The following is a 27,500-nucleotide window of genomic DNA, read 5'->3' as shown; positions in this document are numbered from 1 at the left end:
ATTTAGGATCAGATTTTGCTCGTATTCATGTTAATAACCAGAGTGAGAGTTAATTAAGTGATAATAATACTTAGAGGTAACTACCCAGTTTAGTTTTAAGTGTGCTTAAGAGACCTTTGGATATTCAGAGTTTTACATATTGCTGTCTGGGAGTTATTTAACGGTCTTAGAATTAGGATAATAATGCTTTAAAGTGTAACAGTGTTAATGTAAAAGAAAACAAGGTAATTTTGAATTTGAAAGGTTAATTAGCTTGCCAGTAGTATTACATATATCGTATTATGTTTGGTTCCCAGTCACTAGCCATAGTGGAGTATATTTTGTTAATACCCAGACTTCTGGAGTCACAATCGTATAATATTTTTTGGGTGCTTGGACCCGGGATCCATACATTAAAATATATTTTGTTTCCCAGACCCGGAAAATCGAGCGAATGTGTTTTAAATAATGGTGATAACAGGGCTGTGTTTCTGATTAAATGTTTTTGAATAGTGAGGTGTTGATAGGATTTCGAGTATTGTCAATATATTATTTTTTGGAGAGGCATTAATCAGTGTTAAATTACAAGATGGCACAGTTTGATATCCAAGAGTTTTCAAGTAACCCTTTTTCATTAATAATAAAAGCTAATGTAACTAAAGCTTAGTGGCTCTCAATCCTAATGGCATGTGGTGGCCATGCTACGAGTGGGATGAATAAGGCTCAAATTAAGTGTCTAGTCTTAAAAGCGTTGATAAACTCGGGAAAGTTATTGGAAGAGACTATTGTGGCAGCTCGTGAACTGTTGAAGGAAGCTGAGGAAGAATTTTTACCGAAACAAGGATCTGTTGACTCTCAAACTAAAGGTGTGAAAGTAAATAAGGATGTAGAGCCTGAAATTTGATGTATTGCAGCGGAAGAGATTTTGATTAGGTTGAAGATGATGACAAAACGAGAAGAAGAAGAGAGAAAAGGAAGACAATGTGAGAAAGAAATGGAAGCAAGACGAGAAGAAGAAGCCAGAGAGATTGCAAGATATGGAAGATTAATGGAAGAAAGGCAAAATGAAGAAGAGAGAGAAGACAGACGACTTCAGAATGAAGTGGAAGCAAGACGAGAAGAAGAAGAGAGAGAAGAGAGATGAAATGCGAAAGGAAAAGAGATGGAAGAGGCAAGGTATACTCGAGAGTTAGAGCTTTTGCATACACGCACCCAGCTGAAAGAACAAACGAAGACAGAAATGACTCCTGCTAAGCATGAACCCCTGTCTAATGTGTTGTAAGCCCAGAGGTTGATTCCAAGGTTCACATAATAGTCACCAGATGAGTTCCTCGATCATTTTAGAATGGTCACCGCAACAATGAAATGGCCAGAAGATAAATGGTCTTTATTATTGCAGTGTTCTCTTTGGGAAGGGCCGTAGTGCTTACTTATCCTTATCTCAGGACCGGAGATGGACTATCAAGAAGTGAAGAGGAGCGTGCTGCAAGTGTATCAGATGATCCCTAAATATTATAATAAAAGGTTTGGAAGATTGAAAAAGGACGAGAAAATGAGTTTCCTGGATTATGCTTACAAAGTACGACAATGTTTCAAAAGATGGACAGAGGCTGGTAGCGTAAAGGAGATGGCTGATTTAGAAAAATTGATGATACTAGAACAATATCCACGAGGAATTCCAGAACACATTCGAACGTACTTAGAGAGAGAGGTGAAGAAACTCGATAAAGCCGCTTCGCTGAGTGAAGATTACAATATCATCAGTCGTAAACCCTCCTTAGGTACAAAGTTTAAACCGTTGTTCTGCCCAAGTGTCAAGTATTTGCCAAATCATGGAAACCAGTTCGGAAAAAACTAGAGGAACAAGTTCAACAGTTACAACGGAAGTATCACTGGTACTGTCCCTAAGCAAAATGCGATAGTGCTACAGCAACAAACGACAAATCGTCCTACTTCAAGTATCGTAAAAGACGTGCAGAAGGTTGATATTGTCTGTTTTAAATGTGGCAAGAGAGGCCATATCAGAAAGGAATGTTGGTCAAACCAACTGAAAGCAGTCGCCCAAGTGATTAAAGATAATTTGAATTCACAAAATGCGAAGACTAAGTAGTAATTGGGAAAGGATGCAGAGGAAAATGAACCAGCCACCGTTTACACGACGTGCAGGATGAACCCAAACTTTGTGGATACCTTTAAACCATATATTCATGAAGGTACATTAGCAGCAATAGACGGGAGTGAGCAAACCCCGGTCAGGATATTGTGCGATACAGGTTGTAATCATAGTGTGGTTGTACAGGGAGTACATCCTATGGTGGAACAGTCTTTCATAGGGGACTCAATTATTTTGAAGGGAATGGGATGGTTTGGAGGACACCCCCATTTGCCGTTTAATACTTTTATGCGAGTTGGTGACAGGTAATTTTGATTTTGTAGTTAAGGATTCAAAGGCTGTTGAAGGAGCAGACGTCCTGCTAGGTGATGAGGTTGGTGGAGTACCATTCGTGCCCTGTCCTATTGTAACGGAGAAACCTTTGAGGTATAGTCCTAAGACTGAACGCAGGGACTACCAGTCTCTGGTACCTAGTGGTGTTACGACTAGGAGTATGAAGAAGGAAGTGGCTTCTGAAGAAAAAGAAGAAATGGAAGGAGTGATGAACTTAGAAGATTTGTTTTCCAAAAAAAAAAGAGGATTCCTATGATGATATGCAAGAGGAGAAATCCCGAGTAAGCCCAAGCGAAGAGGAACGACAGACGAGTGGACAAGAGGACTAAGAAAAAAAGGACCTAGAAGAAATGAATTTGGAGGATTTATTTTCTGAAAAAGAGGATTCCCTTGATGGTGAGCAAGAGGAGAATTCTCAAGTATGCACATGCGATGAGGAGTGACAGACGAGTGGACAAGTGGACAAAGAAGAAAAGGAAATCGAAGGAGCAATGAACTTGAATGACTTGTTTACCAAAGAAGAGTATTCCCTTGATGGTAAGAAAAAAGAGAACTCAAGTAATCCCGAGCGAAGAGGAACGACAGACGAGCGGAAAAGAGGACAAAAAAGAAGAATTTTATGGAGAAATTAACTTACAGGATTTGTTTTCCGGAGAAAAAGGATTCCCTTAATGGTAAACAAGAAGAGAAATCAAGAGTAAGCACGAGTGAAAGGGAGCGACAAACGAGCAGACAGGTAGACAAAGAAGAAATGAACTTAGAAGAAATGAAAAATTCAACGTTAGAAGTAGGACAAATGAATAGGAAAAGGCTGATAAGAGGGCAACGGAAGGATGCAACGTTAACTGAGTTATTGTACCGTGTGGTGGACGAGATAGAGGCCCAGCAGTCTCCAACCTGTTATTCTCTTAAGGATGGGTTGCTTATGAGGAAGCACAGATCCACCAATATGCCTGAGAATGATGAATGGGGGATATATCGGCAGATATTAATTCCGGCACCATCGAGAAGACAGGTGGTCGTGATAGCACACGAGACAGGACATATGGGGATAAGGAAGACAAAGGAGAATTTAATGAAACACTTTTTCTGGTCTGGCATTCATAAGGACGTGAGCCAGTTTTGCCGTGCATGTCACGTATGTCAAACGGCTGAAAATCCTAACAAGTGCATTAAGGAAGCTCCCTTACACTCGATGGAAGTACGAGGAAAACCCTTCAGGACAGGACCGAAGAAAATTATGGCAGAAACATAGAAGGATCGAGAGAAAACGGAAGGATAATATGTCAAGAATTTGAGGAAAAAAGGATTGGCGAGATAAGGAAAGTTTCCCTAGAAGCCATGAACACAACAAATCAAGAACTGACGAACTGTGGCGGGATGTTAAAAAACAAGCCCCACACCCCGAATCACACCTACTGACAATTGTCTCAACAAAACAAACTTTCCCCTTACGTTATCTATACCAGACTCTTTAACAAAAGGTAAAAAAAACTAAACATACCCTTAATACTATATTTCTTACAAACTAACACTTAAAACTAGAATCAACTGCATTAGAAAAACTTAAACACTAAATATACAATAACCACTATTCAAAATAGAAAAAAAACCCTAACAAACTTAAAATTACCTGCACACCAAAACCAATATTTGTTTATGTGAGGACCTCTTTGTCCACACAAGGGCCAACAGTCCTTCCAGGCCAATGCCACAACTCTCTGGCAGACGCAACACTGGTTGCAATAACTCAGTAATAGACCGATATTTTGTAGCAATCTGCTACACCTACCTCACTTGATTGAACAGTCTATATAATCACTATCATCATCATATTCAATCGAAATACACAAGTACAATCAAATCAGGTTCTTGAACACAATCCAGGTCATCTACAGTCGGTCAATCCAAAAGAGCAGTCTAAGTATAATCGATTACAGGCCAGGTCAGCAACTAAAGATCATCAGTCAAAATCAATTTAATCTCTCCAAAGGAGGGATCACGGCCGGAAAATGAAAAAAAGAAAAACACTTACGAACACTCCTAGCTAACTAAACTATCGCGCTATAATCAAAGGTAAATAATAAACTATTCCTATCATTCACAATCATGACAAGCAAATATAAACAAAACTGTACTTACTCTTGAAATAAACAAAACACTTCCAACGATGATTGAAATCAATTAAATACAGTAAATCCAGCATTCACACACAACCGCCTCTAGCAGCAGTCAAATCAAAAAGTCATCGCTCCGAAACATTTACTACTGTCCTAACCTACCTAAAGGTAAAAAAACAACCTCATTTATACCAACAGTCTTTCTCACACCAAACAATCAATACACTAACTATCTTTTGCTCGCTGACACAATCTCTCTCTCTCTCTCTCTCTCTCTCTCTCTCTCTCTCTCTCTCTCTCTCTCTGGATTTGGCAAACAAAAAAATAAATAAAAATAAAACAAAAATTAATCCTCCACATTCCTCCCCCCTTACTTTGCCAAATCCTTCCCACACAACAATTACATTATTTTTTTCCTTACCCAGTCGCAGTCAGGAACAAGACCTCTGCTCCGAGTAACTGGGCCTTCATACACTCTCTCATTCACTTCTTCCTTATAATCATTCGCTACATTAACGCTATTCTTAATTAAATCCCTATCATCTAATATATCATGCACTATCCCATATACCTCACGATCATCTGGCCCTAAAATCTCACTTAATTCCGTCAGCAATTCATCCATTTCATCCAAACCATTTTCTACTTTAATAAAAGATTCATTCATACTACTTATCATTTTCCTATATCTCACTCTCGTATTCGTCATACTTTCTTTTAAATCATCCAATGAAAAACCACACACACTATAGGTATCATTCATGATTCATCTGTATCAACACATTTATCTTCCACACTCACTTGTACATTTACACTCTTGTCATACTTATTTCTATTCTCACTTTTACACATAAAATTTCCCCTTCTTTCATCCTTACTTAAAGCTCTCGTATTCTTACTTTTCATATATTCTACTAACACCAACTGTTTACCTTCTAGACCTAATTCCTCATACATACTAGGTTCACACTTGTTCCTTTTCAACCATTTACTCATCCCATTCTCTTTGTTAGTAATAGCGGTCATTACGCCCCTTCTACCAAACACAGACCCCACTAGCAAGGACTTGGTTGGCATATCACGAGTTTTGGGACCCTACCCACAGTCTCAACCCCTCCACCCCCTCCAACCATCCTATACCAGTCTACTCCCCTTGAGATCTCATTTTCAGCCACCTTTTACGAGTCACGTGACAACATCGAGGTCCCAGGAGAAGGAGGGAGGCGAGATGTGAAGGATGTAGGAGCACGCGACCAAGCCTGACCAATAGGACAGCGGTCAGGACAATTCCCCCCTACCACCCCAAATTGGGGGCCAAGTGAGGTTGAATCTACCCAAGGAAAATTGGGGATCATTCTTCTTAACTCAACCTCCTTGAGGGAAGGAACGACATCTCTCTTCACCCTCAAGACATCAGGGAGGCAGGACCTCAGTTTACATATCCTCCACAAGGGAAGGAACCAGAGTCCTTTCTACTAAGGTAAGGTGTCTGATTTTGAGATTCCTTAATATCCTTACCCAACCTCCCATCCCTTCCTTATCACATCCAATTTTTCCTTATCCTTTAAAGAAAACCTACCCACTGAACCTTGTATCCTATCCCCTATACCCAGACCACGTGTGCCGTTTAGTCCTAGTTTTAATTAATTCACCCCGTGACAGTGTTGATTCCCATGTGTAACGTCTAAATCCTTAAGCGTGTAACGTCTAAATCCTTAAGCTTTGCGTTTTCATTTAATTTGCTTAAAGGTTTTAACCACACGACTTCATCGTGTTCTCAGCCGGTAGAAGTAAGTGTGCTGTTAATAATTCAATTTATTCCCCTTTCCAGGGAACGGGATTGCTGTGCTGGAGTTTCATCCACGGTCCACTACACTCCATTCGAAGCTCCTCGTGGCTTAAATTAAAATAGTTATCTGCTGTGCTCCCCTTTCATTTATTTCTATTTAGATATTATTGTAAATATATTTATTTGTCGGTATCCTTTGTCTTACTGCCGACTGGCAACCTACCATTGTTATATTTTTTTGTTATGGCCCTTGAGTCCCTTAATCAAGGCCAGACTTGAACCAGTGGCCCATAACATCTTGGATATACTCAGGTACTTCCTTCCATTTACGCAACTGGTTGTGATGTGCCCTAACTCTTTCCACACTACCATTCACACACAACTTACCCAAAACATAACTTAATCCACTCGAACCAACTTCTAACACCTCATAAGGACCTTCAAACTTATCATGCACCTTATTTACATTCATTTTACCCTTTTCAATTACTTCTTTCATCACTCTCTCACCAACTTTAAAGCTTTCAAACCTCTCTTTTGCTTTCCTCCACACATCTCTATCATCCTCCGACACACCCAACCTCGGTCTTACTATCTTTTCAAAATTTAACACAAACTTACTTGGAGACATACCCATACTCTTATGCACTGTTGCATTATAGGCCCACAACGCTCTACCAACATACAAATCCCAATCATTATCACATGTACTCATCATTCACAAAATTTCAGTCCTTTTTGAGCCAACCCTTTCGCACTTGGCATATAAGGAGTCGAATACACATGTTCAATACCCCATTCTCTTAACATCTGCTCAAACTCCTATCCAAGAAACTCAGGGCCATTATCACTTAACATTCTCGCAGGCTTACACACACACATCAGGAACATCACTTGACCATCCATTCCTGTAACTTGTTCTGATCTTCCATTTTCTTCAGCCTTAAATCTAAATCTTAAATATAACCTTAGTGAAAGAGTCTGGTTCAATCCCACCTTGGCTGTCCCTGTTCGGGCGCCAAAATAATATGGCGGGATATTTAAAAAACAAGCCCCACACCCTGAATCACACCTACTGATAATTGACTCAACAAAACAAACTTTCTCCTTACGTTATCTATACCAAACTCTTTAACAAAAGGTAAAAAAACTAAACATAACCTTAATACTATATTTCTTACAAACTAACACTTAAAACTAGAATCAACTGCATTAAAAAAAACTTAAACTAAATATACAATAACCACCGTTCAAAATAATAAAACCCTAACAAACTCAAAATTACCCGCACACCAAAACCAATATTTGTTTGTGTGAGGACCTCTTTGTCCACACAAGGGCCAACAGTCCTTCCACGCCAATGCCACAACTCTCTGGCAGACGCAACACTGGTTGCAATAACTCAGTAACAGACCGATATTTTGTGGCAATCTGCTAACCCTGCCTCACTTGATTGAACAGTCTATGTAATCAGTATCATCATCATCATCAATCGAAATACACAAGTACAATCAAATCAGGCTCTTGGACGTAATCCAGGTCATCTACAGTCGGTCAATCCAAAAGAGCAGTCTTAGTATAATCGATTACAGGCCAGGACAGCAACTAAAGATCATCATTCAAAATCAATTTAATCTCTTCAAAGGAGGAATCACGGCCTCAAAATGAAAAAATGAAAAATACTTACGAACACTGCTTGCTAACTAAACTATCGCACTATAATCAAAGATAAATAATAAACTGTTCCAATCATTCATAATCATGACAAACAAATATAAACAAAACTGTACTTACTCTTGAAATAAACAAAACACTTCCAACGCTGATTGAAATCGATTAAATAAAGTAAATCCAGCATTCACACACATCTACCTCTAGCAGCAGTCAAATAAAAAAGTCATCATTTACTACTGTCCTAACTTAGCTAAAGGTAAACAAACAACCTCATTTATACCAACAGTCTTTCTCACAACAAACAATCAATACACTAACTACCTTTCGCTCGCTGACACAATCTCTCTCTCTCTCTCTCTCTCTCTCTCTCTCTCTCTCTCTCTCTCTCTCTCTCTCTCTCTCTCTCTCTCTCTCTGGATTTGGCAAAAAAAAATAAATAATAAATTTTAAAAAATTAAGCCTTCACAGAATGAAAGGTTTGTTAGGAAGGATACGAGCAGACAGGTTGCAGGACCCTTCAGCAAAGGACCAGAGAAAATGTTGGCAGGAAAAGGGAAGGATCCAGAGGAAATGGACGAAGGAAATGTCAAGGATTTGAGGCAAGGAATTGACGAGTTAAAAAAAAATTTACTTAGAAGACGTGAAAACGAGGCAAGGATGAGCAAAGAAAAGGTTTGGCATAAAAAGTATAAACAAACAGGTTACGGTAGGACGGCAGCTGTTGGTCTATGCATCGGAAAGAAGATTTCCCTTCGCCAACGAGTTACAAGAACCATTCTGGATTTTGGAGGAAAGCAGTGGACGGACCTACGTTATCGAGGTATTAGGGAAAGGGAAAAATCTTAGGAAGGCCATATTAACTTTAAGACCGACACTTCAAATACTGGATTTAACCAAGAAATTCCTCATCTAAGTGAATGTGTCGTATAATGGGATTGGAGCTGTCTTATTGCAAGAAGATAAGGAAGAAATTCTTCATTCTGTGTGCCTTATGTCATCGAAGCTGAAGAAGCAATGAGTCAACTCGACAGTTGAAACAGATCTGCTAGCACTGATTGCAGTAATAAACAGGTTTTTAATTTATGTAAGTCGACCACAAAATGAAGAGATTATAGTATATTCCAGTCACCATCCATTAACCATTGTGAATATGATGAAAAATATTAATCAAAGGTTAACTAGGTGATCATTATGTTTGCAACCGTATTGCATTTATGTAAAAAATATATTAGGTAAAGATAACGAATATGTTAAAATAACGGGGTTGCAGATTATTCATATCTGGGTGAATCGATGGATTACAACCCAAAATAAATAATCTTTTTTTTGGGGGGGAGCTATCTTACGAAGCTGGTCTATTGAAGAGAAAATATTGCAGATTATTGATAATTTTATTTATATTTCATATATTGTTTTCATTTATGCGTTAAGGAGATGATACCTAGCCCGTAAAAAGAGCCCCTCTAATGTATATATAAGTATTCTTTATAAATTACTTAAGACTTTCGTCGTGAATTTCATTATATTCTTTATTCAAGTTTAAATATGTAATTTACGTATTTTTCTTAAACAAAATAACTTATTATTTCATGTATGTTTTCTAAGAAGTCTTACATAGTCTATTTGAAAGTTTTGTAGGATTCATGTGAGACAGGAACAAGAGTCTAGGTAATGTTCTCTTATATTTTAAGATGTATTGTGTCATGTTAGAGAGAGAATGTTCAGTGACATTTGCTTTAGAATGTTCTCATCCCTGTGTCTTCTAATGTTCGTGAAATGCCGGCGAGAGGATGTTATCTTTTTTTGTTTTATATCGTGGACAATAGGTAGGTGGAGCTAGCTGGGAGAGTCGTCCCGCGGGTGCGTTGCTGTGTATCTTAGAGTTGCCTGAAACTCTCTCTGATACCCCTCTTGGCATATTCATCTAGTTGGAAACTTTGACGCAAAGCAAAACCCCCCACGCTACCGAAATTCAATTCTGGAAGCTTCTGGAACCCGTCAGATTTGTAATATAAGGAAGGGTTGGGTGAGAGGTCAGAGACAGATAGACATAGAGATTGAGTTAGAACTGCAGCCAGAAGATAGCCTCCTTCCTCTCTCTCTCTCTCTCTCTCTCTCTCTCTCTCTCTCTCTCTCTCTCTCTCTCTCTCTCTCTCTCTCTCTGTCTCCCACATGATACCCAGTGCATTATCGGAAGTGTTCAGTATGTTCTAGCGTGTCCTCTCCTCAGTGACTCTGTGCCCCAAAGCAAATTGTGGGTCACGCAAGACTTGAAAGGAGATTTTTTCAACTTATTGTATTAGGGTGAGTGTTGGCATTGTATAACGGTTTTATAAACGGCCCAGTAGGCAGGTTAGGTTCTTAAAGTGATCTGGTTAACTATAATTCATTTAAAGTCAAACTTAAGCATTGTATCATTTCAGAGTTATTTCAAGCATTTGTACTATTTTCATTGCATTATTTCTTTTCTTAGGTTTATGATTCACCAGATATAATAGTTCAAGTCAAGTTGTTATAAATTTTAGATCGTAACAATTTTGTCTTATTCTAAGATTTGTTCAAACTTAATATTTTTTCCAGTGACTTAATTCTGTCATATATTTTTCAAAGTTTTGTAATTTATATAGAAAATATTTATTTTTGTAAAGAGTGTATTATTCCAATCATCATTATTTAGGACCTGATTCTGCTCGTATTCCTGTTATGAACCACAGTGAGATCTTGAAAATAAGCAATTACCCAGTTTAGTTTTGAGTGTGCTTAAGAGACCTTTGGATATTCAGTTTTATATATTGCTGTCTGGGAGTTATTTAACGGTCTCAGAAATCGGGTAATAATGTTATAAAGCGTAACAGCTTTACTGGAAAAGCAAACAAGGTGATTTAAATTCGAGAGGGTAATTATCTATCCAGTAGTAGTCAGGTTCCCAGTCACTAGCCATAGTGTAGTATATTTTGATAATACCCAGACTTCAAGAGTCATATGCGTACAACATATTTTTGGCGCTTGGACCCGGGATCCATACATTTTGAAATAATATAGTATTAAATATATATACATATATATATATATATATATATATATATATATATATATTTTATATATATATATATATATATATATATATATATATATATATATATATATATATATATACGTACATATATATATATATATATATATATATATATATATATATATATATATATATATATATATATATATATATATATATATATATATATATATACATACGTACATATATATATATATATATATATATATATATATATATATATATATATATATATATATATATATATATATATATATATATATATATATATATATATATATATATATACATATATATATATATATATATATATATATATATATATATATATATATATATATATACATACGTACATATATATATATATATATATATATATATATATATATATATATATATATATATATATATATAACGGATTTTGAGCGAAGCGAAAAATCTATTTTTGGGTGAGATGGCCATGTCGTCTTGATGGAAGTTCCTATAGGGTAGCTTCCTAGGGTATATTACAACTACGGCGATATTCCCAGAGAATTTACCTTAAGGTACCAGAATTCTAACTCCTGGAGCGAGTATCCCTCGTGAAAGGGATATCGCGACATATCAGAGGACGTATTCTAGACACGTCACATGGCAATCTACGACCTGAACAGAGATTTCGTCTCGTAGGAGGGAGATTGACGAGATACGAATTCGGGAAAGAAAAAGGGGAGCCGCTCCCAAGGCTTCCCTATCCCCCGATTCGTATGCGTGCCTGGCGCCAATCCTGGCGCCATCTGTATTCCTTGTAGCGTACACGAGGTGCTACAGATACTGTATGTAGGGAGGGGTCCTACAGCCCTTTCTTAGAAAGGCAAGGGCGGGTCCATCAGGACGACATGGCCATCTCACCCAAAAATAGATTTTTCGCTTCGCTCAAAATCCGTTTTTTGGGCTCAAGCCATGTCGTCCTGATGGAAGTGTACCAGAGCATTACTGTATCTGTGGATTCTCAGAACGTGCCGTACTCCCCGGAGGTAATTTTTTCCCGGTCGACTAGACCTAGAGACCTAAGATGTTACCGTTATACATCTTTTCAACTAACTATAAACTATGTTAGAGCTTCCTGCCCCCTACAGGGAAGAGTCCTACTAGACTCTGGAAAAGTCTCGAAGAGTACATATATCTATGTACGAATACCAGGCAAGCTAATATAGTGGTCTCGCCCTATATTAAGTAAAGCATAGTTTGTAAAGGACCACTGCGTCAATATGAAATATCGACCAGTTTTCCGCACAATACTTGTATTGGACAAAGGTTTTATATCCGCATAGGAGGAAAACCAATGCAACATAGCTTGCATAAAGGAACAATTCTATTAGAATTATCCCAGATAAGGTACATAGAATGAATGCTCAATTATACCAGTAAATTGACACAGGTGAAGGAGACGCAAGGTTCTCAAGAACCAGATTATTGACAGGCAATAAATAGACAGATTAACCACAATTATATATATATATATATATATATATATATATATATATATATATATATATATATATATATATATATATATATATATATATATATATATATATATATATATATATATATATATATATATATATATATATATATATATATATAAGAAGAGGATAACCCAAAACTTTAAGCATAAGTATGATAGTAAACAGGGCTTGTTTGTCTGAAAGGAAAACATTAGATGCCACTTTTAAGATACCGAGGTATCAAAGTCATAAAAGCCTGTATTACAAATCAATGACATTAGCGTTAGAAACGCTCGGCACACATGTCTGCACTTATGCTAGGTTCACCTTCGGAAATGGAACAGTCTGGATGGGCAACACAGTGCCCTCACTTAGTTTGTAGTACAGTATGTAACTACACACTCACCCTGGAATTAATCGTCCCAATTAAGACCACTGTTCCTCGCAGAGTTAAACAGTAGGGTTAACACCGCGACCCACTGCTACCACAGATCTCTTTTAGTTCCTCTACTTGCTTCGCATAGTGGCGAAAGAACACTCTGGAAGACTTCCAGCTAGTGTATGAACGGAGATGTTCAAAATCCATGCAATTAAAGAAATTTAAGAATGAGGCAACTTTCCTCGGATCGTGACCTGCGGGTGTATTGTCAGGATCCGCTCTGCGAATAGAATATGTGATTTTCGCTCTGAGTTGATTCAGAGATAAATTTGAGCCTGATGTTTCTCCCCTGAATAGTTGACCACCCTTGAAGTCTGAAGTTCTATGAAGATAGACCTTTAGGCATTCTACTGGACATAGAGATGCATCTTCTTTCAGAGGGCAGATTCTCCAGGGACCCCACCTGTTGGTGGGTAACTCATTCTTGGCGAGAAACGTAGGATCCGGAAACAGGTTCAGTTCTTCCCCATCCAGGAACTGAACACGACCTGCCTCTCTCGAGAGGCTACAATCTCACTAACCCTGGCCCCGGACGCGAGTGCAAATTAGGAAAATAACTTTTTGTGTCAAATCCTTTAACGCACATTCTTCATTGCTCAACAGAGAAGCGAAATGAAGAACTTGTCTAAAGACCATGAAATGGGCTTTGGAGGTGCTGAAGGTCTGAGCCTAGCACAGGCTTTCGGGACTTTATTAAAGATCTCGTTACCTAGGTCGACCTGGAAGGCATATAGAATGGGTCTTGTCAAAGCAGACTTACACGCTGAAATCGTGTTCGCTGCCAACCCTTGACCATGGAGGTGGGGAAAAAAGATAAGCAGAAGTCTGTCAAGATCTCCTGCGGAATCTTCGCCTTGACAAAAGGCCACCCATTTTCTCCAAGATGACTCATATTGCCTTCTAGTAGATTTGCATTTATATTCCTCAATGAAGTCTATACTGGCTTTTGAAATCCCGAAACACTTTCTCACCGCTAGGGAGAGAAAATCATGAACTGCAGGGTCCGGGTTTTCTGTAATGAAGCGCAGACAGTTGACTTCTGGACTCGCTGGGTCAGAACTGGATCTGGTAGTGGTACAAACTTCAGCTACAGTTCCAATGCCAGGAGGAACCACACGCTGTTCGGCCACTTGTGGGCCACTATTGCCGCTACCCTTTGAAGGATCTCAGTTTGTTGAGGACCCTCAACAGAAGGTTGTGAGGAGGGAACAGATAAATCTTGGACCATCTGTTCCAGTCGAGGGACATCGCGTCCACTGCTTCCGCTAAGGGGTCCTCGTACGGGGCACGTACAGGGGCAACTTCTTGTTGTCTTTCGTCGCAAAGAGGTCTATCTGCAGTTCTGGGACTGATTCAGAATGAAGGAGAATGATCCTGCGTCTAAGGACCATTCCGACTCTATCGGTGTGAACCTGGATAGAGCGTCCACTGTCACATTGCGGACTCCTTGAAGGGGAACTGCCGACAGGTACCACTTCTTCTTTTCCGCCAATCGGAAGACGGCCAACATCACCTGGTTGAGAGGTGGTGACCTCGATCCTTGTCGATTCAAGTATCTTACAACTACCTCGCTGTCTATTACCACTTTATGTGGAACGAATGACGCGGGGAGACTTTCTTTAAGGTAAGGAGCACTGCCCTAGCTTCTAGAAAGTTTTATGAGAAAGGTCTTGAATAGCCTGGACCAAGTCCCCTGGACTTTTTTCCGATGAGAGTGACCTCCCCATCCCTCCTTTGAGGCGTCTGAGTGAATCGTCACCGACGGGGGAGGTGGCTGAAGAAGAACCTGACTTCTTTAGATGTCTGGCTTGGGACCAAGGCCTGAGAAGAGTACTTAGCCGAAGCGGCTGGTCTTCTCAGATCTCTTCACGCGTTTGATGCATAACTTCTCCAAACTCCGATTGCATCCTTTAGCTGTGCTCTTAGCACTGGGTCTGTCACTGAAGCAAACTGGAGAGAGCGCAGTACTCTCTCCTGCTCGTGTCTTGATATCCTTTTGGAATCTTGAAGTCTCTTGACAGAACCCGCTATCTCCTTCCTTTTCTTCGCTGGGGTGGAGAAACGGTGTGACAAAAGGTCCCAGTGGATCTTAGCCACTGGAACTTTTGAGATGGAGAAAGTCGAGACTTTTTCTATTGATCTTGAAGCCTAGGTACTCTAGGAACTGGATCACTGACTGGAAGCTTGCAAGCATTCTGTCTCGGATGCTGCCCACACCAACCAGTCGTCCAGGTAGGCTACTACCTGAATTCCCTTTAGGCGAAATTGTTTGAGAGCTACGCTCGCAAGCTTCGTAAAAATCCTTGGGGCTATGTTTAGCCCGAATGGCATGGCTCCGAAGGCGTATAGTCTTCGCTGTAGCCTGAACCCTAGGTAGGGGGAGAGTCGATAGCTAATTGGAATGTGCCAGTAGGCATCTGACAAGTCTATAGAGACGGAATATGCCCTCTTGGGCAGTAAGGTCCTTATGTGTTGCAGTGTTAGCATTTTGAATTTGCAATTCACTATGAACTTGTTAAGTGGCGACAAGTCCAAAATGACTCTGAGCTTTTCCGAGTCTTTTTTGGGAACACAAAACAGCCTCCCTTAGAAATTGATGGGCTTCACCCTTTTTCTCCAACCGTTCTTGAACGTACTCCTCCATAATGGGGGTGGAGTGTTGGAAAAACCGAAGGTACGGGGGTGGAGTGCTGTACCAGCTCCCGCCCAATCCATTCTTGAGTAGGCTGTGGGCCCAGGGATCGAAGGTCCACCGATCCCGAAATTTCAGAAGTCTCCCTCCTACCGGTATCACCTCACTTGGACTGCCATCCTGAGGTCTTGCCTTCCTGACCACGACCACCCCTGAATCCCCTTCCCCTTGAGGGGCGTCTAGACGAGCCTCTGGCTGCTCCTCTAGGCTTTGCTCGGAAGGAAGTAGACTGCCCTTCGAACGCTGGGGTGAATGCCGTGGACTGTGTCGACACGGCCTGGGGTACCCACTGAAAGGTGGTCGGGGTTTGTGCCACGATCTGGGGCACTGGGGGCAATGGCAATTGCAGTTGCTGTTGCTGTCTAAGAGGCTTGGCTGGCCGAGACGGTAGCCTAGTCCTCATAGTCTTCCTCTTTGGTTGAGGACCCTCATCCGGGGAAGACTTTCTTTTGATAGCCAGGTCCCACTTCTGGAGAAGGTTTCTATTCTCCAAGGTGGCTTTATCAAAAACTTCTTTGACCAAGTCGGTAGGGAAAAAGGTCTTTTCCCCAAATGTTGGAGGAGATTAGTTTCTTTAGCTCGTGCCTCACTGTAGCCGAGGTAAACACGAACTCCCTACAAGCTCTCCTTGCCTTGACGAAGCCATAAAGGTCCTTCGTCACTGTGGCCAGATGAGGCTTGGCCACTACCATGAACATTTCATGGACCTTGGGGTCACTTGCCATCGTCTCGAGAGTAGTCTGAAGAGACATTGAGGCAGTCAGTCTTTCTTTTGTATCGAACTCACTTCGCAAAAGAAAGTCAGACAGCTTAGGGAGGTCCTTGCCGAACTGACGTCCGGCAATATCAGCCTCCAACTTTCCCACTTAGAACGTAAGATGGACGTCCTTCCAATCTTTGTGGTCCATAGGCAGGGCCAGCGACAAGGGTTTACACTCCTCTAGGGAGGGACAAGACTTGCCGGCCTCGATTGCTTTTAGTACAGCCAGAAACCCTTTCTGTAAAAGGGGGAAGGCTCTAGTAGGTGAGGACACAAAGGAAGGGAGCTTCCTATTCAATGCAGCTACCTTTGAGTTAGAGAAGCCCCTCTCTTTCATCGAAGATGAAAGTAGAGCTTGAGCCTTAGCATGGTCCATCACTATGACCTCCTTCGGCTCTGCCTCCTCCTTTGAAGCTGGTTCCTTCCTCAGCTGGACATAACAGTCCGGATATGGTGCCTTGCTGGGCCAGAATTCCACCCTCCAGGGGAACTGAGCCCAGCATATCCGAGATGACGATCTTTCCAGTCGTCATCGACATGTGCTCAGCATACCTCCATGGGTTAGCATCCGAGCACAAAGGAAGGTCTTTCACATTGAGCTTTTCTGGGGCCCACGTGATTCTGCAAGGCACTGCATTCGCAGTTCCATTGCAGCCGCCTTCTCCTGATTCTCCTTCTGCATTTGTTGGATCATTCCAACAATAGAAGAGAGGGCCTGTCCCAGCTCTACTGGGAGACCGGCCGATGTAGAGGGGCTTGAACTTCATCCTGGGCTTCTGCAAGGAGGTCTTCCTCCTGACACCCGTCCACATCAGATATCCTGTCATTTAGCTGGATGCCTTGCATCGCGACCGCGACTTCAGCATCCACCTGGATCTGAACTTAGGGGATCTCCTCTTGAGGCTGGGGAATCACTGCATCAGCTGATGCCTTAGGGAAAAGATACGCCCTCATCTTCTCACTTGGAAGATAAGGGCCAGAAGTGTACTTTTGGAAGCCCCTTACCCAGGTCAAAGCTTCTTCCTAGCTATTTAAATGTCTCATTAATCAGGTTAGTGCACACAGTACATACCTGAGGGTCCCAATACCGGAGATCATCCTTGGAGACAGCGTATGCTGCGTGTCTCCTACAAAACTCATGTCCGCAGAGGTTCTTGCTGCTGACATTGCAGAAAGCACTTCCCCACTTCGGAGTGTCCTTCTGTAAAGAGAAGAAATTTCCATGAGTATCAAGTGAACTATGTATCACTGGATATGCATAGTATAGCATAACAATTCAGAAATTAAAGACACACACTTGTGTTTCCCTCACAACCCATTGCTGCAGCCTTCCAGATAATAAAATCAAATGGTTTATCTCTACTAGAGTAACCAATGCAAAGTTTCCAGAGGAAACAGGTGGAGCTCACACCTAGGCAATGATTTTAAAATCCGGGATAATAGACAGGGAAGAACTCTGCTTCTTGTCTGAAGGCAACAGCAAAGGGCCGTGCAAGAAAACACAATAGTGTTAGAAGATACAGTGCTGTACCTAAACTTTTACTATAGTTTTCTTCTTACTGTATATGCTATACAGAAGAATACTAGTACAGTATAGGAGGATGTGTGCCGGCCTGCCTTTGCCGGCCGGCACACACCACAATTAGCTTTAAAGTATACTACTTAACAGCTATAGGGCGGCAGCCTTCTGGTTCAAATGCCTGTGCCGGCGGCAGCAGCTGCCGGCCAGCAACAGCCAGTGTTGGCCGGCAATGATTGCCGGCCAGCAACTACACAAGGTAGTACCCAGCTGCCGGACACACTCTTGGTGACCGGCAGACAAGGACTGACATAAGCCGGCCGGCAAAGGTACAAGACCGATGCCAGCCGGCAGCAAAAGAACCAGAAGACTACACCTGCCCGGCTGCCGGCCTCATAGGCCGGCAGCCGGGACAGGTACAGCACTAGAAGAAAATAGAATGGATGCCGGGATAAGAGTGTACACAACCCCCCCAAGCCCGGCAACCGAAAGAGTGCATATAAGGAAGGGGAGAAACTTAATTCAGGCTTCCTTGACCAATGCCGTCCGGCTCTGCCGGCAGGCATGGATGAGGGACCAAGAGAGGTCCGGGCAGCACTCGAAAACATAACACCCTTGCCGTCCAGCATCTCTGCCGACCGGCAATGGGCTTAGTCAATTCCACATCCCAACCTATACTAGGTCCAGAAGTAGAATGACATACAGTACAGTAATACCCCTGCCGGCCAGCTCTGCCGGCCGGCAAGGTACAGTACAGTAATGGCTAGGCCATTACGGAGATAGAGGGGGAAGGGACAAGAGGGTCCTGCCAATCTTGCTTTAGTGACAGATCACCCGCAGCCAAGAACTTTGTCTTAGCCTAATGGAGATCTAAGGGAAAGGGCCAGCACAGTAGTATAATACCTGCCAGCTTCCAGAGCACCAAAGCAAGGAAGGCGTTGCTACTGCCAAGGGAAGATTTTATCCTCCCCGAGAACAGCAACAGGACTTAGTCTGGTCGATCACACAAGAAGGAATCATAACTTACAGAAACCTTCGATAGTGACCTAAGGGAGCTAAGCTCCCTTTGTAAGTGTTAGGTCAGCGAGGGAGACTCTGCCCCAAGCCAGACAACACGGACTCAGACTAAAAACTCTGTTGTTCTGTCCCTCTTTGAACCAGACTTTGCTGGAACAGTAAGGTACAGTAACACCCTAGTATAGTTTTATCGAAAATAAATTCGGAAAAAACCACTTAGGGATAAGCCCAAGGCTTAAACAGAGGGAAAGGGATTGCATACCTTCTCCGAAGAAAAGAAAGCAACCGGGGAGTATAATAAAGTATACTAAGGCTCCATAAGCAATTAGCCTAGGCACCAAGAGAATCGATTACCTAATTCACCGAAACTCTCACGTATACAATCTTGGAAATATTCCACACAGTCTAAAATGTATAAAATATAGCCTAAAGCTTCAATAAAATTTTAATTACACTCGGAAAAACCAAAATCATGCATTAAGTATTAGGACCAAACGACTAGGCTACATGGCCTAGCGTAGGCCAGAATGGCGAATACTTCGCCAAATAATACTAAGCACGAAAGGAAATCCTATGTAAAGCTAAATAGCTAAAATTTATTAAGCAAAACAACCAGGAATGTCACTCTGACTAATTAATTTATACCTAGCGAGTGACAGTGTCCAGGACACCTCTGGTAGGCTACGGCTCTTGTATCAAAGATTAATCCTATTAATCACTCAAAATTTTACCAAGAGCCTACATTTATACATAACAGACACTATACTCAACTTATCCGAGGTCAACGAAGACGAAGAAGCCATGAAAAGCTGAATAAATCCAAGATTTGCGAGAAAAACAGGAAAAAACACCGAGTTGTTAAGCTACGCAAAAAGGAATACAGATGGCGCCAGGATTGGCGCCAGGCACGCATACGAATCGGGGGATAGGGAAGCCTTGGGAGCGGCTCCCCTTTTTCTTTCCCGAATTCGTATCTCGTCAATCTCCCTCCTACGAGACGAAATCTCTGTTCAGGTCGTAGATTGCCATGTGACGTGTCTAGAATACGTCCTCTGATATGTCGCGATATCCCTTTCACGAGGGATACTCGCTCCAGGAGTTAGAATTCTGGTACCTTAAGGTAAATTCTCTGGGAATATCGCCGTAGTTGTAATATACCCTAGGAAGCTACCCTATAGGAACTTCCATCAGGACGACATGGCTTGAGCCCAAAAATATATATATATATATATATGCTAAAATCATACTGGTTCAAGATGATGTTACCTTCCGAATACTTACAAGATTATTTGGTAGAATGTAGCATGAAGTGGAAAAACCATAGGAATGGGAGTGGGGAGTATTGGTAAAAAGAAAAAAAAAGAAAAAAAAATGGAGTCATGACTGATTGCAATGATTACAAAGACATCACACTTATATCTGTTGTCATAATAATATATAGTATGCTTATTCTAAAGAGACTTGAGAGAAAGATTGAAGATAAGCTGAGATGAAAAAGTATGATTTAAAAAAGGTAAAAGTTGTACTGACCCAACTTTTATTTTGAGACATAAACAGCTGCGTAGAATTTAGAAATCCACGTTTGATGGTATAAATGGACTATGAATAATAAAAATCCTTTGATAGTGTCCACCGGCCAGTTTTGTGGAAAGTCCTGCGATATTATGGAATTCCTATTGAATATACAAATTTGATTAAGTCTTTTCATGAGCATAATATTAGTGAAGTCCTATCAAATGAATTTCTAGTGAACAGTGGCGTGCTCCAATAAAACGTGCTGTTTATCCTCCTCATGTATTTTTTAATGCGTAGAACAGTTAGACATAGTGGAGAAGGATTCGAACGGATTGGTAATAGGAAATTAGCTGCCTGAAAGTATGCTAAGGATACTGTCCTTATTAGCAGAACACCACAGGATTTGCAATGCTTGCTTATCAGAATGATTGAAATATCCCCTGAGCTATGACTCAAAATAAGTAAAAGACAGGCAGAGATGATGCGTACAGAGTATGCAATGGAAGGTGAAATATCATTGTAAGGAGAAAGGATAAATTAGGTACACTTATTTAAGTCTCTAGAATTAGATTTTTGTGAAAGATTGACCAAAGGAAATCAGACTATGGCTAGGCTAAATAAAATTTGGAAATCAAGTCACCTGAAATTACATATAAGTATCAGGCTATATATTAGTTTAGTGAGGTCGGTGGTACTGTATGGATATGACATGGTATGACATGGTATGACAATGAAACAATCTTCAACAGATTTCATAGATTGGTGAACAAAGCCCTTAAAAGAATATTGGTAGTTAAGTTTTAGATAAAGATTAGAAATGGAAATATAAGAGAGATTACTCGAGTGTCATATGTGTATGAGATTATGATTAGTGGTAGATGCAGATGATTTAGGCATGATCTTCACACTTCCCAAGAGCGATTAGTTCACTAAGCGTTTAGTTGACTGCACAAGGCACTAGAAGAGTTGGAAGACACAGGCCTACATGGCTGAGGACTATGGAGTGTCAAGTAAGAGATGATAAATGAAGAAGTATTGAATTAAAAACTCAAGATAGAGATGAATTGCGAAATATATTTGAGGCCCTTTCCGTCAATAGGCGTAGAAGAGGATATATATATATATATATATATATATATATATATATATATATATATATATATATATATATATATAAATGCATATATATGTATATATACATATATATATATATATATATATATATATATATATATATATATATATATATATATATATATATATATATATATATATATATATATATATATATATATATATATATATAATTCGTCTAAAAGGCATAACACAGAGTTTCCCTTTAATTGCAGTTTGAGGTTGAGAAGATTTTAGATGTGAAATTATTCAATATCTTATGTTTAGAATCTATTTACATATAATTGAAAGTATCAGTAAACCTGGTGTATATAAGGAGAAAACTTGGAATGGATTGGTAACAAGAAATTAGCTGACCTTGAGTATGGTGATGATCCTGTCCTTATTGGGGGAACACCACAGGTCTTGCAGAGCCTGCTTAACAGAATGCATGAAATATTACATGAGGTTGGGCTCAAGATAAATAAAAGAAAGACAGAAATGATGACAACGGAATATACAATGGAAGATAAGATATCACTGGAAGGAAAAGGGATTCGTGGGGTGGAATCATTCAAATATTTAGGAACCATGATCTCTAATACGGGATCTTTAAAATTTAATTTTGAAGAAAGACTGAAAAAAAAATCAAACAATAGCTAGGATAAGTAAAAAAAATGGCAATGAAACAATATCTAACAGATTTAATAGATTTGTGAATAAAGCCTTCAGAAGAATATTGGTAGGTAAATGTTAGAAAAAGATTAGAAAGGAAACTATGAGAGATTGCTCGACTGTCATATGTGTATGAGATCATGGTGAGAAGTAGATGGAGATGGTTTGGGCATGCTCTTCCCACTTCCCAATAGAGATTAGATCACTAAGCGTTTAACTTGACTGCACAAGGCACTAGAAGAGCTGGAAGACACAGACCTACATGGCTGAGGACTATGAAGCGTCAAGTAGGAGATGATGAATGGAAAAGTCTTGAATTAAAAGCTCAAAATAGAGAGGAATTGCAGAATATTTTTGGGCCTTTTGCCCCTCAATAGGAGTAGAAGGAGATGATATATATATATATATATATATATATATATATATATATATATATATATATATATATATACATATATATATATATATATATATATATATATATATATATATATATATATATATATACATAGATAGATAGATAGATAGATAGATACACACACACACACACACACACATATATATATATATATATATATATATATATATATATATATATATATATATATATATATATATATATATATATATATATATATATATATATATATATATATATATATATGTATATATATATATATATATATATATATATATATATATATATATATATATATATATATATATATATATATATATATATATATATATATATATACAGTATGTATGTATATATTATATATCTATCTATTTATCTATCTATCTATATATATATATATATATATATATATATATATATATATATATATATATATATATATGATTAATATTCCATCTAAAAGACATAAAGCAATATTTCCTTTTCATTGCAGCTTCAGGTTAAGAAGATTTAGATGTGAAATTATTTAATATCTTATGTTTGGAAACTATTTTCCTTTAATTGAAAATATCAATAAAACTGATGCATATAAGGAGAAAACTTGGACTGGATTGGTGACAGGAAATTAGCTGACCTAGGGAATGCTGCTGACCCTGCCCTTATTAGGAAAACACAGCAGACTTGCAAAGCCTGCTTACCAGAATGCATGAACTATCATATGAGGTAGGGCTCAAGACAAATAAAAGAAAGACAGGTATGATGAGAACGGAATATACAATGGAAGATAAGATATAATGTCAGGAGAGAGGATTAATGGGGTGGAACCATCCAAATATTTAGGAACTATGATCTCTAATACAAGATTTTCAGAATTTGAGTTTAAAGAAAGATTGAAAAATGAAAATCAGACAATAATTAGGTTAAGTGAAACTTGGAAACCAAATCGCCTGAAATTACATGTAAAAATCAGGCTATATATCACTTTAGTAAGATCAGTGTTACTCTATGGATACGAGTTGTGGTACGACAATGAAACAATATCCAACAGATTCTGTAAATTTGAGAACAAAGCCCTCAGAAGAATACAATATTGGGAGTTAAATGGCAGGACAGGATTAGAAATGAAACCATAGGAGAGATTACCAGAGGGCCATATGTCATATGTGGATGAGATCATGATGACGGGTAGATGGAGATGGTTTAGGTATGCTCTTCGCACTCTTCAAGAGATATTAGTTCACCAAACTTTCAACTGGGCTCCACAAGGCACTAAAAGAGGTGAAAGATCCAGGTCTACATGGTTGAGTACTATAAAACGTGAAGTAGGTGATGAATGGAGAAATATCGATTTAAAAGCTCTAGAAGAGACGACTGTTGAAATCTAAACCAGGCACTTTGCGTCAATAGGCGTGGGAGGAGATGGTGATTATGATAATGATGTTAATGAATATGCCACTGAAGTTTAAACAAATTTGATAAAGTTTGTCTTAAGTGTGTTACTTAAATGCTTTGCTTGAAATGTATTAAAATGGTAGTCATGCGTTTATAAATTAAAAAAAGTTTCTTGAAAGATGCGTATGCGGATCCTGAACCGCAGGCTGGTGACTCCTGAGTCCTAATTAGTATAGAGAAACTTTAGCTGGTTTTTTAATCATTTATGATATAATTCAAGGAACAATGTTTAATCTTCGCCTCTGTTATCCCCACGACCCGTTGCTGATATTTTATGCTTTTGACACGAGTATTCCTCATCGGTCTATATTAAAGACCAGTAATATTACCGAACATCCACATCGGTATCCTCAATGAATTGAAGCTTATGACATGCGTGTCATGCGTTTTGTCTTCAGCAGTTTCTATAGATACACAATATAAAGCCGACTCTTGCTCTGTTATGAAAGAAAAACTAAAGCATTGCACAGGTAGTGAATATAGGCTACGTTATGTTGTCCTCGGAAGGGGTTTCAAACTTAAGGTTCAGCTCGAAGATGAGACCCATTTTTCCATACACTGATATCATCAACTACTATATGAGTGCATGTTATGAACTGGTGTTTATTTTTATTAAATTCTAATTCCACCATTTTAGCATGTCTGAAAGACTAGTGCAAAATGGCTAAGATTTATGTAAATCCTAAAATAAAATGATAATAAGAATAAAAAAAAAAAAAAAAAATAACCAACATACTGGAAAGAAGGAAGAATGATCTTAGGAAAGCCACTTGATAACAAGCTCTGAATGCGATCACTTCAGACATTTATTGAAGAGGATCTGCATAGAAAAAAAGACCAGATTTTCATAATTTTATTATTTTGAACCTTCCTTGATATAAGATAAACCTTTTAAAATTGTTCATATATATATTTTTTTAAGTTAAATAGATCTAGTTTATCTATACAGTATATACATAGGCTGATATAATTTTTCCTTTCTTTTACAAAACTTGAAGATAGTCTTAATTCACTAGACGGAGGCATTTCAGAATGTAGTATTGAAAATACTGTTGACTGGATAGATAAATTAAATCGGAGATATATGGTGACTCTAATCGGGATTTTCTAGAATTTCTATTTGATAACTTGAATTGCAAGAGAACATGATATACGGCTGTGTAAAAATTTTATTGACTGAATTTCTGAATAGAATATACAAAAGTTTAGTAAAAATCTGGTTTAAAGGCGAAAGTGTATAATTTGCCAACCACAACTTGTAGACAAGTTACCCTAATGCCCCATGGAAAGCAACAAGAGTTTTATGCCTTAAAAGGTTCAATGGTCGCGTATGAGAGGCAGAAGCAAAGGACATGTCATAATGTTTTTAAATTATGTTTGAATAATTAAATTACATAGAACAGAAGAAGATTATACTAGGATTGTTTTATACAGAAGCATTTTATCCATAAGAAATATGTGAAATGTAGGTACATTTTAAGTATTGTAGTTTTATGCATAAAACTGTAAAGGAAAAACTTGTTCTTTGCAGAGAAAAATAAAAGCAGTTTGGAGGTCTTTAAAATAAAGGATTTGGGGCAATATTGTTTCAGTCCTCATAAGCATCATTGGGCTTATCTAACTGTCTCTTTTCGTTCGTTTCCTTTTTTATGGTAAGTGTATTGGTTTGCACTACTCCTCTGACTGTTCTTCTGAAAGATAAAATAATTTAGGAGAAACATTTGTTTTTAATTTTTTCATGAGTGTCTTTGGACACACCTAAGCTTCTTAGTCATGGCAACGCATATACTAAAAAGAATTGTCCATAAAATAAGAAAAATCTACGACTTTAGATTTTCTTGACGTTTAATACAATTAATCATCAATAAACTGGACCTGACGATAGATTTATTTCAGTCATATGGAGAGTCATAGTTAAGATGCTGTGTGATATTGTTACATTTAAAGATTTAAAGGCCGGTCATGAATGACAGAGGCAAGGAACACTGATATTGCCCTAGCTAGCAGAATAATACCCAAGTGACTGACCATATTTGATCACTGCACAAGCCCGCTATCCACCCAATTAAGAACCAGGGAGGGCCTGGCATTGACCACTGATTACTAACTAGGTAGATCTATAGGCTCCCCCAAACAACCCATCCTTAGTTCACTAGGATGGTGAGGTTTCAGACACTAGAAGAAACTCTCGAGTTTGAGCGGGACTTGAACCCCGGTCCTGCGGAACTCCAGGCAGTGATGTTTCCAATAAGGGACCTGTCTACCTTGGTAGTGTCTACTGAGGCTTAGTGGTAGAAAGCCAAGCCAGTATTTGCAGGGCCTATGCTTCGATTCCATTGGCAATCCTACTCTCTAAAATTTTGTAGGCCTTATTTTTTTACCTAAAATGTTGATTTTAATTTCAACAAAGCAATCGGGGAGTGATTAAGAATGATTGCTTAGCTGAAAGAATAAAAATAAATCAATGAAAGTGCATTCCGAGTGTAATTTGTGCGTACGGATTAATGCTAGAACAACAAAGAAAATAAAGGAATTGATAAAATCTTTAAACATTCCGTTAATTTTCTTTCTTTCTTTCATGGTCTATAATCCATAAAATAATCATTTTGGCCATTTAACACCACCCAATAACTTAATTTCTGAGATTATTTTACAGACTTTCTCTTTCAAGCATTATTCCATTTATCAGATGAATGGCATATAATACTCGAAGATTATTACACAATAGAACTACAGCCTATATAGAGGCAATTTCTGAATGAATGACCAAGTTATTGAAGTTTGCCCAACCGCAAATCAACACTTTGGCGTTTGGTATGACGAAGGGTTTCACCTTCGCCTTCAACAATTAACCACCCTCCGTCTTTTTTTTTTTTCTTCCCCCAGCAACAGCTATTCAGCTCCCGCCCCCTTATCTTCCTCTATTCATCTTTACTCTTCCAGCCAGCGTGGCAACAAGTCTCCCTTTCTTCTGCCTCCCTGTCTCTCACCTCCGGCTTTTCGCCTCTTCTCTTGCTCCTTGCCCTTTCTTCTAAGACCCTCTGTTGCCGGGCTCTCCTCCTGGATTCATTCAAAAGATACATCTGGGAGAAATATATTTTGTAACTTCTTGATCTTCATCGACCAACACTTCCCTAAAGTATTTTTTTTTTTTTAGAGAGAGAGAACTTTTTTACAGTAGCATTGGAAACTATTGTACGGAACCGGTCAAAAAAGACGACTAAATATTTAGATACATATGCATACCCACCCCTTCTCACCAGGGTATGACTAATTTTTCTCCTGGTGGACGGTGAGAGCTGAGCATGATCAAAAAGATATATATA

This window comes from Palaemon carinicauda, chromosome 14 (assembly GCF_036898095.1).
Source record: "Palaemon carinicauda isolate YSFRI2023 chromosome 14, ASM3689809v2, whole genome shotgun sequence".
Lineage (NCBI taxonomy): Eukaryota > Metazoa > Arthropoda > Malacostraca > Decapoda > Palaemonidae > Palaemon > Palaemon carinicauda.
Note: the sequence above shows the minus strand (reverse complement) of the source record.